The sequence below is a fragment of the Dendrobates tinctorius genome, unplaced genomic scaffold (genome assembly GCF_039654945.1).
Source record: "Dendrobates tinctorius isolate UK_male_01 unplaced genomic scaffold, ASM3965494v1 ptg000228l, whole genome shotgun sequence".
Classification (NCBI taxonomy): Eukaryota; Metazoa; Chordata; class Amphibia; order Anura; family Dendrobatidae; genus Dendrobates; species Dendrobates tinctorius.
In genome coordinates, this window is record NW_027361895.1 from 638,961 (window position 1) to 657,142 (window position 18,182).

Here is an 18,182-nt window from a genome sequence, read left to right on the forward strand (position 1 = left end):
GCACATCCTGGAAGTGCTTGTTTGGAAGCACTGTCCGGTACCATGGCAGATCCCCTTATTGAGGCTCTGCGCTTGCGAGTGCAGCAGGAGGGAGAGTCGTGGCTCCACAGCGCGTTGGCAGGTATAGGGGCTCACCTGGGAGCTTCTCAGGCTCCTGCTGCTGTAGGGGTCACGGGTCTGTCCACCGATTCCCCGACTGAGGGATTGACCACCGCCGCGGTGGTTCATGCTGAGCAGCCAGAGGCGGTGGGGCTGCAGGGAGGTAGGCGGTACGCATGGCGTTCCCGCCCTCAGTTGCGGCTGACAGACGCCTTGCTGGCCGCTGGGTCTCGGCGGTGCGCGGCAAAGCGGAAGTCCCCGCCCCCCGACTTCCGGCCCTGCGTCACGGGGCAGGCAGCGGCGGCTACACGTGTCAGTGGTGCACGCCGGGTTAGTGGGGAGCCGCTGCCCTGCCTGTCGCTGGCCGGGAACCGGGTTCCAGTGCCCACGATAGAGGCGGTAGTGGGGAGTGGGTTCGGGGTGCGGCGGGGGATAAGACATTTTTCTGGAGCACGGGGGCATAGGATGGGAGGGAGGCATAGCACTACATCTTCCGCTTCTGCGGAGGAACCAGGAAGTGTTCAGCCCCCGGTGCAAAGAGGGGGAGAAGGGAATTCGCCCAGGGGAGGTCAGGCTTCGGCCACAATGGGTGCCCTGCCACTTTCGCCCCCCACGGGGATGGTGCTGGTGGGCGGTACTGGGCCCGCCCCTGCCATGTAGGTGGGAAGCTTACAGGGGTAATTGGGTCAGAGCACGGCTTCGGCTCCTGCCGTTGCCGGGGGTAGCAGGGAGGCTTTCTCGGCGGGTACGGCTGGCACGTACCCCCCGGAGGGGAGGCGGGACAGGCGTAGGTGCCGGAGATCCTTCTCCTCTTCCTCCTACTCCTCTTTCCCGCGGTCGCGTCACCAGGGATGGCATGCTGCAAGGCGGCGTAGAAAATCACGGCGTTCAGGCCACAGCGTGTCCTCTAGGGGCCGCCGCCACACCCGGTCCTCGAGGCGTGGCTCTCCGTCTTCAGCGTCTGGGGCGTCGAGCACGTCTGTGAATCCCGAACATGCTCTCAATCCTCCTCCTGGACGCCAGGAGTCGAGGGTTCCGTCAAGGACTTCCAGCCTGGCTGCGTTGAACGCACTTCCTGAGGTTACAAGTCATCACAGCAGCATCCAGGCAGGTTATTCGGGAGCCGGAGTTCCTCCATCTATGGGAGTCCCTCCTCCAATGGTGAATCCGGGTGAGTGTTCCCTGCTGGGTTCTTCAAGTGTGGATAATGCATCGGTGATTTCTGTTTTGATAGCGTTGGTCGGGCAATTGCCCCCCGCAGCTAATGCGGGTAAGGAGGGTAACAAGGTTGATTCCTCGCTTGCCAGGGTGTACAAGGACGCCATGTTCTGCGGGGTTAGTGCGCTGGGTTCGCACTTGGATGAGGATACTAAAAAGAAAATTTGGAGTAATGAATACGTGGACATTTGGTCGCTGATTGCGGTGGACCAACATACCGTGGACAAGGAAAGGAGACCTGTGGAAAGGTTTGCGGATAGAGTGCGCCCGAAAGTGGCGAGGACTATGAATAATTGGTTGCAAGCATTTGCCGTATTGGGTTGTGTTATGGGTAGTGTTTAGCATTCCGATACCGCAAGTATTATTATTATTATTATTATTATTTATTGTTATAGCGCCATTTATTCCATGGCGCTTTACATGTGAGGGGGGTATGCATAAAAACAAGTACAATAATCTTAAACAATACAAGTCATAACTGGTACAGGAGGAGAGAGGACCCTGCCCGCGAGGGCTCACAATCTTCAAGGGATGGGTGATAATACAGTAGGCGAGGGTAGAGCTGGTCGTGCAGCGGTTTGGTCGATCGGTGGTTACTGCAGGTTATAGGCTTGTCGGAAGAGGTGGGTCTTCAGGCTCTTTTTGAAGGTTTCGATGGTAGGTGAGAGTCTGATATGTTGTGGTAGAGAGTTCCAGAGTAGGGGTGATGCGCGAGAGAAATCTTGTATGCGATTGTGGGAAGAGGAGATAAGAGGGGAGTAGAGAAGGAGATCTTGTGAGGATCGGAGGTTGCGTGCAGGAAAGTACCGGGAGACGAGGTCACAGATGTATGGAGGAGACAAGTTGTGGATGGCTTTGTATGTCATGGTTAGGGTTTTGTAATGGAGTCTCTGGGCAATTGGGAGCCAGTGAAGGGATTGACAGAGGGGAGAAGCTGGGGAATAGCGGGGGGACAGGTGGATTAGTCGGGCAGCAGAGTTTAGAATAGATTGGAGGGGTGCAAGAGTGTTTGAGGGGAGGCCGCAGAGCATGAGGTTGCAGTAGTCAAGGCGAGAGATGATGAGGGCATGGACTAGGGTTTTTGCAGATTCTTGGGTGAGGAATGAACGGATGCGTGAAATATTTTTGAGTTGAAGTCGGCAGGAAGTGGAAAGGGTTTGAATATGTGGTTTGAAGGAGAGATCAGCATCAAGGATTACTCCGAGGCAGCGAGCTTGTGGGACTGGGGAGAGTGGGCAGTCATTTACTGTAATTGATTGGTTCGTAGGGGGGGTCACGTGAGATGGGGGAAAGATGATGAATTCTGTTTTGTCCATGTTGAGTTTCAGATATCTAGTGGAGAAGAAGGATGAAATAGTGGACAGACATTGAGGGATTCTGGTTAGTAGGGAGGTGATATCTGGTCCAGAGATGTAGATCTGTGTGTCATCAGCATAAAGATGATACTGAAAGCCATGAGATTCTATGAGCTGTCCCAGGCCAAAGGTGTAAATAGAGAACAGCAGGGGCCCTAGGACTGAACCTTGTGGGACTCCGACAGATAGGGGGCGAGGTGAGGAGGTGGTGTGTGAGTGGGAGACGCTGAATGTCCGGTCTGTTAGGTATGATGAGATCCAGGAGAGGGCCAAGTCTGTGATGCCGAGGGATGAGAGGGTCTGTAATAATAGGGAATGGTCCACTGTGTCAAAGGCAGCCGACAGGTCCAGGAGGAGGAGGACAGAGTAGTGTCGCTTGCTCTTGGCAGTTAAGAGGTCATTGGTGACCTTAGTAAGGGCAGTTTCAGTGGAGTGGTGTGACCGGAAGCCAGATTGTAAGCGGTCGAAGAGGGAGCAAGAAGAGAGATGGGAGGACAGTTCAAGGTAGACGTGTTGTTCCAGTAGCTTGGAGGCGTATGGGAGAAGTGATATAGGGCGATAGCTAGATACAGAGGATGGGTCAAGAGAGGGCTTTTTGAGGATAGGTGTGATGGAGGCATGTTTAAAGCTTGAGGGGAAAACACCAGTTGTTAGTGATAGGTTGAAGAGATGGGTTAGGGTTGGGATGAAGACTGTGGTGAGGTTTGGGATGAAGTGGGATGGGATCGGGTCGAGTGCACAGGTGGTGAGATGTGATCTTGAGAGTAGAGTGGAGAGTCGATCTTCTGTAATGGTGGAGAAGTTGGTTTTGAAGGTGGAGGGCTGGGAAGTCGGGAGGAAGGGCTCTGGGGGTTGTTGACCAAAACTGTCCCTGATGTTATCAATTTTCTGCTTGAAAAATGAGGCAAAGTCTTCAGCTGAGATGAGGGTATCGGCCGATACCCGATACAGCAAGTATCGGGTATCGGCCGATACTTGCTGTATCGGAATTCCGATACCGACTTCCGATATTTTTTCAATATCGGAATTCGGCATCGGAATCGGAAGTTCAGTTGATTGACGGCCTGACGTCATCATGATGCGCGGTGTGTGCGCATCATGATGCGCCGTCATTTCGGGCCTTCCGGGGGTCTCTGCCGGCCTGCCGGGGGGCTGTGCCGGCCTGCCGGGGGGCTGTGTGGACTGCCCGGGGTCTGTACCAGCCTGCCGGGGGGCTGTGCCGGCCTGCCGGTGGTCTGTGCACCCTGTGGGGGTCTGTACCGGCCTGCCGGGGGGCTGTGCCGGCCTGCCGGTGGTCTGTGCACCCTGTGGGGGTCTGTACCGGCCTGCCGGGGGGCTGTGCCGGCCTGCCGGGGGGCTGTGCTGATGTCCGGGGGTCTGTGCAAGCATCGTCCGATGGGACTACAAGTCCCATCTGGCGATGCCTGCTACCATGACAGTGATTGACACATTAGCCAATGATGGGACTACTACTGTAATGTGTAATTAATGTGTTAAATGTTAAAAAAAAAAAATACTACATACATACTACATGCTACATACATACTACATGCTACATACATACTACATATATACTACATACATACTACATACATGCTACATACATGCTACATACATGCTGCATGCTACATACATACTACATACATACTACATACATACTACATGCATGCTACATGCATGCTACATACATACATGCATGCTACATACATACATGCATGCTACATACATACTACATGCATGCTACATACATACTACATGCATGCTACATACATACTACATGCATGCTACATACATACTACATGCTACATACATACCACATACATACTACATACATACTACATACTACATATATACTACATGCATGCTACATACATACTACATGCTACATACATACTACATATATACTACATACATACTACATGCATACTACATGCATACTACATACATACTACATGCATGCTACATACATACTACATGCATGCTACATACATACTACATGCATGCTACATACATACTACATGCTACATACATACCACATACATACTACATACATACTACATACTACATATATACTACATGCATGCTACATACATACTACATGCTACATACATACTACATGCTACATACATACCACATACATACTACATACATACTACATACATACTACATGCTACATACATACTACATATATACTACATGCATGCTACATACATACTACATGCTACATACATACCACATACATACCACATACATGCTACATACATACTACATGCATACTACATGCATACTACATACATACTACATGCTACATACATACCACATACATACTACATACATACTACATACATACTACATGCTACATACATACTACATATATACTACATGCATGCTACATACATACTACATGCTACATACATACCACATACATACCACATACATGCTACATGCATACTACATGCATACTACATACATACTACATACATACTACATGCATGCTACATACATACTACATGCTACATACATACCACATACATACTACATACATACTACATACATACTACATGCTACATACATACTACATATATACTACATGCATGCTACATACATACTACATGCTACATACATACCACATACATACTACATACATACTACATATATACTACATGCATGCTACATACATACTACATATATACTACATGCATGCTACATACATACTACATATATACTACATGCATGCTACATACACACTGCATGCTACATGCATGCTACATACATACTACATACATACTACATATATACTACATACATACAATACATTCATACAATACATACATAGACATACAGTACATATAACATAGAGTAACATACTTACCAATACTTGTCACATTGTTCCCCGAAGCCATTGTCTTTTCCTGAATAAATATTAACATAACAAACCACAAAAATACTCACCCACGATCCGAAGCAGTCCACGAGTGTGTCCCACGACGATCTTGGGTAGAGAACTGCAGCATCAGATGATGCTGCCGTTCTCTACGGGCTGCAGGAATCCAATGACGGAAGGTAGGTATCCTTCCGCACTGTATTCCTCCGCCACTTAAAAAAAAAAAGTCCCTAGTCTCACTTTATGCCATTGCTGTGTGGGCAGGGTTTTCTCGCGACGGCTGTCGCTGGCTACGAAAGGTGCCTCTAGCCTGCACCACAGGGTGCGGGTCACGAGGGCCATGAAGGCGGATTTCTTTTTTGCAGTCGTTCAATGGTCATACTTGTTTCATGTTACCGCGCCGGACGGCTGAGGAATTGGATTTGTTTACGGAAGGCGATGTAGTGGCGGGTTTCGTGGCCGGATTTGGCAAACGGCGCTGTCGGGAGGGCTGGCCGGAGTCGTGGTCTAAGACGGGCTTTTGTCAGGACAAGACTCTATGTGATATTTTTCCAATCGTGGTTTTGTTTGAGTTGTGGGGTGAGTTACTGTGCAACCAGGAAATTCAGTTGCGGTCTGACAACCCGGGTGTGGTTCGCTGTATCAATCGCGTGTCGTCCAGGTCGTTGCCGGTTTGGGGCCTACTGCGTAGACTTGCCCTACTATTTTTGAGGTTCAACATTTGGTTTCGGGTTCAGTTGGTGCATGGGCAGGATGGTTTGTTCTCTAATCTTTCTGATTTCTCTGTTTTTCAAGTCTCCACGGTGCATGGCCCCAATGTCAGTCCAGAGGATTTCAATTGCCCGTCTGTCCTGTGGGATGCGGTCGGGAACAGTTGATGTCCCTTGTCCGCTCCTCGGTGTCTCAATCGACCTGGCGTGTGTATGGTAAGGCGTGGTCGGAATGGTGCCAGTTGGTGGGCCATAGGCCGGTTCAGGCGTGCGAGAATTCCAGATTGCAAATTACGGTTGAGTACTTGTGTCAGTTGACTAACAAAGGTTTATCGGGAGCATCGGCGCAGCAGCGTTTGTCGGGGGTTGCTTTTCACTTTCAGCTATTAGGATGGCCCGATGTTGCGAAATCTTTCATTATTCGTCAAGCTATGAAGGGTTTGAGAAGGGTCCAACCTAATAATGAGTGTCGCGGGCTCTGCTTAGCCGGATTAGCCTTTTTCCCGGCCCTGAGAGTTGGGGAATTGGTTCCGCGTTCAAAGCTTGACGTGGGGTGTGGTTTGCTTTTTGAGGACGTGGTTTTTCCGGAAGGGTCGGTTCGCGTACGAATCCGTAAATCTAAGACTGATCTGTTGGGTCAGGGTTCTTGGGTTTTGTTGCATGCGGCCGAAGCCTCAATGTGTCCGGTCGCTTTGCTTCGGGCTTATGCGGCGTTGAAACGAGGGGGTGAATTTTTCATCACGCATTTCGATTTTTCACCGTTAACCAGGGATCAATTTCAGTCCGTGTTTAACAAATGTTTGGAGGGTTCAGGAGTTCCAGTTGGTGAGTATGGTACCCATTCTTTTCGCATTGGTGCTGCTACGGAAGCGGCTAAGGAGGGTCTTCCGGATTCGGAAGTTCAAAAGATAGGGAGGTGGCGTTCGGCGTGCTTCGCTAGATATATTCGTCCGGATTTATTGTATTAACATTTTCTTTTTTTTTTGCAGGTTCCATCAGACCGACCGTTTGGTTGCTGGGACATTCTTATCTATTCTGGGCTGCGCAACGTGCTGAGTGTCGCCCAGGTGGACGGCACCTTGGATTTCGGGACGTGGAGTTCATGTGGAGAGGCGTTAGGGGCCTGCAATGGCCGCAGGTCTTGCCTGAGGTCATTTCGGTGGCAAGAGGAGCTCGGGGTCCTGTTATTTTGGTTCTGCACGCGGGGGGAAATGACCTGTGCTCCTACAAAGTGGCAGAGTTGTTGACGATGATGCGGGCTGATATGGAACGGTTCCATAGTTTCTTCCAAGAACTAGTTTTGGTGTGGTCCGAGATTGTCCCGAGGGCGGTGTGGCAAGGGGCTCGTGATGGGATGGCGGTTGAACGATCAAGGAGATCGATTAATGCTCGTATTTCTAAATTTGTGCGTGATAGGTTTGGTGTGGTAGTACGGCACCGACAGTTGGAAGGGGATAACATCGCCCTATTAAGGCCTGATGGGGTTCATTTAAACGATATTGGGCTCAATATATTCCTATCCGGATTGCAGGATGGTGTGGAGCAGGCTTTGTTATTGATGGGTGGGGGTCGGAGTCCTGTTTAGAAACAGGATCCTCCGTGGCGGTAAAAGAAGGAATGGCACGGAATTACGGCTTGCTGGCTGACTTGCCTGCGGATATGGAGCAGGGCATTTGCGGCAAGCGCGTGTTAAGAGAAGTTATGTGCCTTCAAAATGGTTGTTTAACAAAGCATCTAATAAAGCTGTGACCGACCTTCACCCATCACTTGGTTTCTGAGTTGATTTATTATAGGGGGGCAGAGGTAATGTGTGCGGGTTTGTCCCTGGGTCGCAACAGTCTATATTGTACAGACCGCACTCTCAGACTCATATATATCGTACAGACCGCACTCTCAGCCTCCTATATATCGTACAGACCGCACTCTCAGCCTCCTATATATCGTACAGACCGCACTCTCAGCCTCCTATATATCGTACAGACCGCACTCTCAGCCTCCTATATATCGTACAGACCGCACTCTCAGCCTCCTATATATCGTACAGACCGCACTCTCAGCCTCCTATATATCGCACAGACCGCACTCTCAGCCTCTTATATATCGCACAGACCGCACTCTCAGCCTCCTATATATCGTACAGACCGCTTTCTCAGCCTCCTATATATCGTACAGACCGCACTCTCAGCCTCCTATATATCGTACAGATCGCATTCTCAGCCTCCTATATATCGTACAGACCGCACTCTCAGCCTCCTATATATCGTACAGATCACATTCTCAGCCTCCTATATATCGTACAGACCGCACTCTCAGCCTCCTATATATCGTACAGACCGCACTCTCAGCCTCCTATATATCATACAGACCGCACTCTCAGCCTCCTATATATCGTACAGACGGCACTCTCAGCCTCCTATATATCGTACAGACCGCACTGTCATCCTCCTATATATCGTACAGACCGCACTCCCAGCCTCCTATATATCGTACAGACCGCACTCTCAGCCTCCTATATATCGTACAGATCACATTCTCAGCCTCATATATATCGTACAGACCGCACTCTCAGCCTCCTATATATCGTACAGACCGCACTCTCAGCCTCCTATATATCGTAGAGACCGCACTCTCAGCCTCCTATATATCGTACAGACCGCACTCTCAGCCTCCTATACATCGTACAGACCGCACTCTCAGCCTCCTATATATCGCACAGACCGCACTCTAAGCCTCTTATATATTGCACAGACCGCACTTTCAGCCTCCTATATATCGTACAGACCGCACTCTCAGCCTCCTATATATCGTACAGACCGCACTCTCAGCCTCCTATATATCGTACAGACCGCACTCTCAGCCTCCTATACATCGTACAGACCGCACTCTCAGCCTCCTATATATCGCACAGACCGCACTCTAAGCCTCTTATATATCGCACAGACCGCACTTTCAGCCTCCTATATATCGTACAGACCGCACTCTCAGCCTCCTATATATCGTACAGACCGCACTCTCAGCCTCCTATATATCGTACAGACCGCACTCTCAGCCTCCTATATATCGCACAGACCGCACTCTCAGCCTCCTATATATCATACAGACCGCACTCTCAGCCTCCTATATATCGTACAGACCGCACTCTCAGCCTCCTATATCGTACAGACCACGCTCTCAGCCTCCTATATATCGTACAGACCGCACTCTCAGCCTCCTATATATTGTACAGACCGCACTCTCAGCCTCCTATATATCATACAGACCGCACTCTCAGCCTCTTATATATCGTACAGACCGCACTCTCAGCCTCCTATATATCATACAGACAGCACTCTCAGCCTCCTATATAACTCACAGACCGCACTCTCAGCCTCCTATATATCATGCAGACCGCACTCTCAGCCTCCTATATATCGTACAGACCGCACTCTCAGCCTCCTATATATCATGCAGACCGCACTCTCAGCCTCCTATATAACTCACAGACCGCACTCTCAGACTCCTATATATCATACAGACCGCATTCTCAGACTCCTATATATCATACAGACCGCACTCTAGGCCTCCTATATATCGTACAGACCGCACTCTCAGCCTCCTATATATCGTACAGACCGCACTCTCAGCCTCCTATATATCGTACAGACCGCACTCTCAGCCTCCTATATATCGTATAGACCGCACTCTCTGCCTCCTATATATCGTACAGACCGCGCTCTCAGCCTCCTATATATCATACAGACCGCACTCTCAGCCTCTTATTTATCATACAGGCCGCGCTCTCAGCCTCCTATATATCGTACAGACCGCAATCTCAGCCTCCTATATATCGTTCAGACCACGCTCTCAGCCTCCTATATCGTACAGACCACGCTCTCAGCCTCCTATATCGTATAGACCACACTCTCAGCCTCCTATATATCCTAAAGACCGCACTCTCAGCCTCCTATATATCGTACAGACCGCTCTCTCAGCCTCCTATATATCGTACAGACCGCACTCAGCCTCCTATATATCGTACAGACCGCTCTCTCAGCCTCCTATATATCGTACAGACCGCACTCTGCCTCCTATATATCGTACAGACCGCACTCACAGCCTCTTATATATCGTACAGACGCGCTCTCAGCCTCCTATATATCGTACACACCGCACTCTCAGCCTCCTATATATCGTACAGATCACACTCTCAGCCTCCTATATATCGTACAGACCGCACTCTCAGCCTCCTATATATCGTACAAACCGCACTCTCAGCCTCCTATATATCGCACAGACCGCACTCTCATCCTGCTATATATCGTACAGACCGCACTCTCAGCCTCCTATATATCGTACTGACCGCACTCTCAGCCTCCTATATATCGTACAGATCGCATTCTCAGCCTCCTATATATCGTACAGACCGCACTCTCAGCCTCCTATATATCGTACAGACCGCACTCTCAGCCTCTTATATATCATACCGACCGCACTCTCAGCCTCCTATATATCATACAGACCGCACTCTCAGCCTCCTATATATCGTACAGACCGCACTCTCAGTCTCTTATATATCTTACAGACCGCACTCTCAGCCTCCTATATATCGTACAGACCGCACTCTCAGCCTCCTATATATCGTACAGACCGCACTGTCAAACTCCTATATATCGTACAGACCGCACTCTCAGCCTCCTATATATCGTACAGATCGCATTCTCAGCCTCCTATATATCGTACAGGCCGCACTCTCAGCCTCCTATATATCTTACAGACCGCACTCTCAGCCTCCTATATATCGTACAGACCGCACTCTCAGCCTCTTATATATCGTACAGACTGCACTCTCAGCCTCCTATATATCGTACAGACCGCACTCTCAGCCTCTTATATATCTTATATATCGTACAGACCGCGCTCTCAGTCTCCTATATATCGTACAGACCGCACTCTCATCCTCCAATATATCGTACAGACCGCACTCTCAGCCTCTTATATATCGTACAGACCGCACTCTCAGCCTACTATATAGAACAGACCGCACTCTCAGCCTCCTATATATCGTACAGACCGCACTCTCAGCCTGTTATATATCGTACAGACCGCGCTCTCAGCCTCCTATATATCGTACAGATCGCATTCTCAGCCTCCTATATATCGTACAGGCCGCACTCTCAGCCTCCTATATATCTTACAGACCGCACTCTCAGCCTCCTATATATCGTACAGACCGCACTCTCAGCCTCTTATATATCGTACAGACTGCACTCTCAGCCTCCTATATATCGTACAGACCGCACTCTCAGCCTCTTATATATCTTATATATCGTACAGACCGCGCTCTCAGTCTCCTATATATCGTACAGACCGCACTCTCATCCTCCAATATATCGTACAGACCGCACTCTCAGCCTCTTATATATCGCACAGACCGCACTCTCAGCCTACTATATAGAACAGACCGCACTCTCAGCCTCCTATATATCGTACAGACCGCACTCTCAGCCTGTTATATATCGTACAGACCGCGCTCTCAGCCTCCTATATATCGTACAGACCACACTCTCAGCCCCCTATATATCGTACAGACCGCACTCTCAGCCTCCTATATATCGTACAGACCGCACTCTCAGCCTACTATATATCGTACAGACCGCACTCTGAGCATCCTATATATCGTACAGACCGCGCTCTCAGCCTCCTATATATCGTACAGAACGCACTCTCAGCCTCCTATGTATCGTACAGACCGCGCTGTCAGCCTCCTATATATCCTACAGACCGCACTCTCAGCCTCCTATATATCGTACAGACCGCGCTCTCAGCCTCCTATATATCGTACAGACCACATTCTCAGCCTCCTATATATCGGACAGACCGCACTCTCAGCCTCCTATATATCGTACAGACCGCACTCTCAGCCTCCTATATATCTTACAGACCGCAGTCTCATCCTCCAATATATCATACAGACCGCACTCTCATCCTCCTATATATCGTACAGACTGCCCTCTCAGCCTCTTATATATCGTACAGACCGCACTCTCAGCCTCCTATATATCGTACAGACGGCACTCACAGCCTCTTATATATCGTACAGACCGCGCTCTCAGCCTCCTATATATCATACAGACCGCACTCTCAGCCTCCTATATATCGTACAGACCGCACTCTCAGCCTCCTATATATCGTACAGACCGCACTCTCAGCCTCTTATATATCGTACAGACCGCGCTCTCAGTCTCCTATATATCATACAGACTGCACTCTCAGCCCCCTATATATCGTACAGACCGCACTCTCAGCCTCCTATATATCGTACATACCACGCTCTCAGCCTCCTATATATCGTACAGACCGCACTCTCAGCCTCCTATATATACTACAGACCGCACGCTCAGCCTCTTATATATCGTACAGACCGCGCTCTCAGTCTCCTATATATCGTACAGACCTCACTCTCAGCCTCTTATATATCGTACAGACCGAGCTCTCAGCCTCCTTTATATCGTACAGACCACACTCTCAGCCCCCTATATATCGTACAGATCGCACTCTCAGCCTCCTATATATCGTACAGACCGCACTCTCAGCCTCCTATATATCGTACAGACCGCACTCTCAGCCTCCTATATATCGTACAGACCACACTCTCAGCCCCCTATATATCGTACAGATCGCACTCTCAGCCTCCTATATATCGTACAGACCGCACTCTCAGCCTCTTATATATCGTACAGACCGCGCTCTCAGCCTCCTATATATCGTACAGACCGCACTCTCAGCCTCCTATATATCGTACAGACCTCACTCTCAGCCTCCTATATATCGCACAGATCGCACTCTCAGCCTCCTATATATCGTACAGACCGCACTCTCAGCCTCCTATATATCGTACAGACCGCACTCTCAGCCTCCTATATATCGTACAGACCGCACTCACAGCCTCTTATATATCGTACAGACCGCGCTCTCAGCCTCCTATATATCGTACAGACCGCGCTCTCAGCCTCCTATATATCGTACAGACCGCACTCTCAGCCTCCTATATATCGTACAGACCGCACTCTCAGCCTCCTATATATCATACAGACCGCACTCTCAGCCTCTTATATATCGTACAGACCGCGCTCTCAGCCTCCTATATATCTTACAGAGCGCACTCTCAGCCTCCTATATATCGTACAGACCGCACTCTCAGCCTCTTATATATCGTACAGTCCGCGCTCTCAGTCTCCTATATATCATACAGACCGCACTCTCAGCCTCCTATATATCGTACAGACCGCACTCTCAGCCTCTTATATATCGTACAGACCGCGCTCTCAGCCTCCTATATATCGTACAGACCGCGCTCTCAGCCTCCTATATATCGTACAGACCGCACTCTCAGCCTCCTATATATCGTACAGACCGCACTCTCAGCCTCCTATATATCATACAGACCGCACTCTCAGCCTCTTATATATCGTACAGACCGCGCTCTCAGCCTCCTATATATCGTACAGACCGCACTCTCAGCCTCCTATATATCGTACAGACCGCACTCTCAGCCTCTTATATATCGTACAGACCGCGCTCTCAGCCTCCTATATATCATACAGACCGCACTCTCAGCCTCCTATATATCGTACAGACCGCACTCTCAGCCTCTTATATATCGTACAGTCCGCGCTCTCAGTCTCCTATATATCATACAGACCGCACTCTCAGCCTCCTATATATCGTACAGACCGCACTCTCAGCCTCCTATATATCGTACAGACCGCACTCACAGCCTCTTATATATCGTACAGACCGCGCTCTCAGCCTCCTATATATCGTACAGACCGCGCTCTCAGCCTCCTATATATCGTACAGACCGCACTCGCAGCCTCCTATATATCGTACAGACCGCACTCTCAGCCTCCTATATATCATACAGACCGCACTCTCAGCCTCTTATATATCGTACAGACCGCGCTCTCAGCCTCCTATATATCGTACAGACCGCACTCTCAGCCTCCTATATATCGTACAGACCGCACTCTCAGCCTCTTATATATCGTACAGTCCGCGCTCTCAGTCTCCTATATATCATACAGACCGCACTCTCAGCCTCCTATATATCGTACAGACCGCACTCTCAGCCTCTTATATATCGTACAGATCGCGCTCTCAGCCTCCTATATATCGTACAGACCGCACTCTCAGCCTCCTATATATCGTACAGACCGCACTCTCAGCCTCCTATATATCGTACAGACCTCACTCTCAGCCTCCTATATATCGTACAGACCGCACTCTCAGCCTCCTATATATCGTACAGACCGCACTCTCAGCCTCCTATATATCGTACAGACCGCACTCTCAGCCTCCTATATATTGCACAGACTGCACTCTCAACCTCCTATATATCGTACAGACCGCACTCTCAGCCTCTTATATATCGTACAGACCGCGCTCTCAGCCTCCTATATATCGTACAGACCGCACTCTCAGCCTCCTATATATCGTACAGACCTCACTCTCAGCCTCCTTTGTATCATACAGACCGCACTCTCAGCCTCCTATATATCGTACAGACCGCACTCTCAGCCTCCTATATATTGCACAGACTGCACTCTCAACCTCCTATATATCATACAGACTGCACTCTCAGCCTCCTATATATCGTACAGACCGTGCTCTGAGCCTCCTATATATCATACAGACCGCACTCTCAGCCTCCTATATATCGTACAGACCGCACTCTCAGCCTCTTATATATCATACAGACCGCACTCTCAGCCTCCTATATATCGTACAGACCACACTCTCAGCCTCCTATATATCGTACAGACCGCACTCTCAGCCTCCTATATATTGTACAGACCGCACTCTCAGCCTCCTATATATCGTACAGACCGCACTCTCAGCCTCCTATATATCATACAGACTGCACTCTCAGCCTACTATATCGTACAGACCGCACTCTCAGCCTCCTATATATCGTACAGACCGCACTCTCATCCTCCTATATATCATACAGACCGCACTCTCAGCCTCTTATATATCGTGCAGATCACATTCTCAGCCTCCTATATATCGTACAGATCGCACTCTCAGCCTCCTATATATCGTACAGACCGCACTCTCAGCCTCCTATATATCGTACAGACCGCACTCTCAGCCTCCTAAATATCGTACAGACCGCGCTCTCAGCCTCCTATATATCGTACAGATCACATTCTCAGCCTCCTATATATCGTACAGACAGCACTCTCAGCCTCCTATATATCGTACAGACCTCACTCTCAGCCTCCTATATATCGTACAGTCCGCGCTCTCAGTCTCCTATATATCGTACAGACCGCGCTCTCAGCCTCCTATATATCGTACAGACCACACTCTCAGCCTCCTATATATCGTACAGACCGCACTCTCAGCCTCCTATATATTCTACAGACCGCACTCTCAGCCTCCTATATATCGTACAGACCGCGCTCTCAGTCTCCTATATATCGTACAGACCGCACTCTCAGCCTCTTATATATCGTACAGACCGCGCTCTCAGCCTCCTATATATCGTACAGACCGCGCTCTCAGCCTCCTATATATCGTACAGACCGCGCTCTCAGCCTCCTATATATCGTACAGACCGCGCTCTCAGCCTCCTATATATCGTACAGACCGCGCTCTCAGCCTCCTATATATCGTACAGACCGCGCTCTCAGCCTCCTATATATCGTACAGACCGCACTCTCAGCCTCCTATATATCGTACAGAACGCGCTCTCAGCCTCCTATATATCGTACAGACCGCACTCTCAGCCTCTTATATATCGTACAGAACGCGCTCTCAGCCTCCTATATATCGTACAGACCGCACTCTCAGCCTCCTATATATCGTACAGACTGCACTCTCAGCCTCCTATATATCGTACAGACCGCACTCTCAGCCTCCTTTTTTATCGTACAGACCGCAATCTCAGCCACCTATATATCGTACAGACCGCGCTCTCAGCCTCCTATATATCGTACAGACCGCACTCTCAACCTCCTATATATCGTACAGACCGCACTCTCAGCCTCTTATATATCGTACAGACCGCGCTCTCAGCCTCCTATATATCGTACAGACCGCACTTTCAGCCTCCTATATATCGTACAGACCGCACTCTCAGCTTCTTATATATCGTACAGTCCGCGCTCTCAGTCTCCTATATATCGTACAGACCGCGCTCTCAGCCTCCTATATATCGTACAGACCGCACTCTCAGCATCTTATATATTGTACAGAACGAGCTCTCAGCCTCCTATATATCGTACAGACCGCACTCTCAGCCTCCTATATATCGTACAGACTGCACTCTCAGCCTCCTATATATCGTACAGACCGCACTCTCAGCCTCCTATATATCGTACAGACCGCACTCTCAGCCTCTTATATATCGTACAGACCGCGCTCTCAGCCTCCTATATATCGTACAGACCGCACTCTCAGCCTCCTATATATCGTACAGACCGCGCTCTCAGCCTCCTATATATCGTACAGACCGCGCTCTCAGCCTCCTATATATCGTACAGACCGCACTCTCAGCCTCTTATATATCGTACAGGCCGCGCTCTCAGCCTCCTATATATCGTACAGACCGCACTTTCAGCCTCCTATATATCGTACAGACCGCACTCTCAGCCTCTTATATATCGTACAGTCCGCGCTCTCAGTCTCCTATATATCATACAGACCGCACTCTCAGCCTCCTATATATCGTACAGACCGCACTCTCAGCCTCTTATATATCGTACAGATCGCGCTCTCAGCCTCCTATATATCGTACAGACCGCGCTCTCAGCCTCCTATATATCGTACAGACCGCACTCTCAGCCTCCTATATATCGTACAGACCGCACTCTCAGCCTCTTATATATCGTACAGACCGCGCTCTCAGCCTCCTATATATCGTACAGACCGCACTTTCAGCCTCCTATATATCGTACAGACCGCACTCTCAGCCTCTTATATATCGTACAGTCCGCGCTCTCAGTCTCCTATATATCATACAGACCGCACTCTCAGCCTCCTATATATCGTACAGACCGCACTCTCAGCCTCTTATATATCGTACAGACCGCGCTCTCAGCCTCCTATATATCGTACAGACCGCACTTTCAGCCTCCTATATATCGTACAGACCGCACTCTCAGCCTCTTATATATCGTACAGTCCGCGCTCTCAGTCTCCTATATATCATACAGACCGCACTCTCAGCCTCCTATATATCGTACAGACCGCACTCTCAGCCTCTTATATATCGTACAGATCGCGCTCTCAGCCTCCTATATATCGTACAGACCGCACTCTCAGCCTCCAATATATCGTACAGACCGCACTCTCAGCCTCCTATATCGTACAGACCGCGCTCTCAGCCTCTTAAATATCGTACAGACCGTGCTCTCAGCCTCCTATATATCATACAGACCGCACTCTCGGCCCCCTATATATCGTACAGACCGCACTCTCAGCCTCCTATATATCGTACAGACCGCACTCTCAGCCTCTTATATATCGTACAGACCGCGCTCTCAGCCTCCTATATATCGTACAGACCGCACTCTCAGCCTCCTATATATCGTACAGACCTCACTCTCAGCCTCCTTTGTATCATACAGACCGCACTCTCAGCCTCCTATATATCTTACAGACCGCACTCTCAGCCTCCTATATATCATACAGACTGCACTCTCAGCCTCCTATATATCGTACAGACCGTGCTCTGAGCCTCCTATATATCATACAGACCGCACTCTCAGCCTCCTATATATCGTACAGACCGCACTCTCAGCCTCTTATATATCATACAGACCGCACTCTCAGCCTCCTATATATCGTACAGACCACACTCTCAGCCTCCTATATATCGTACAGACCGCACTCTCAGCCTCCTATATATTGTACAGACCGCACTCTCAGCCT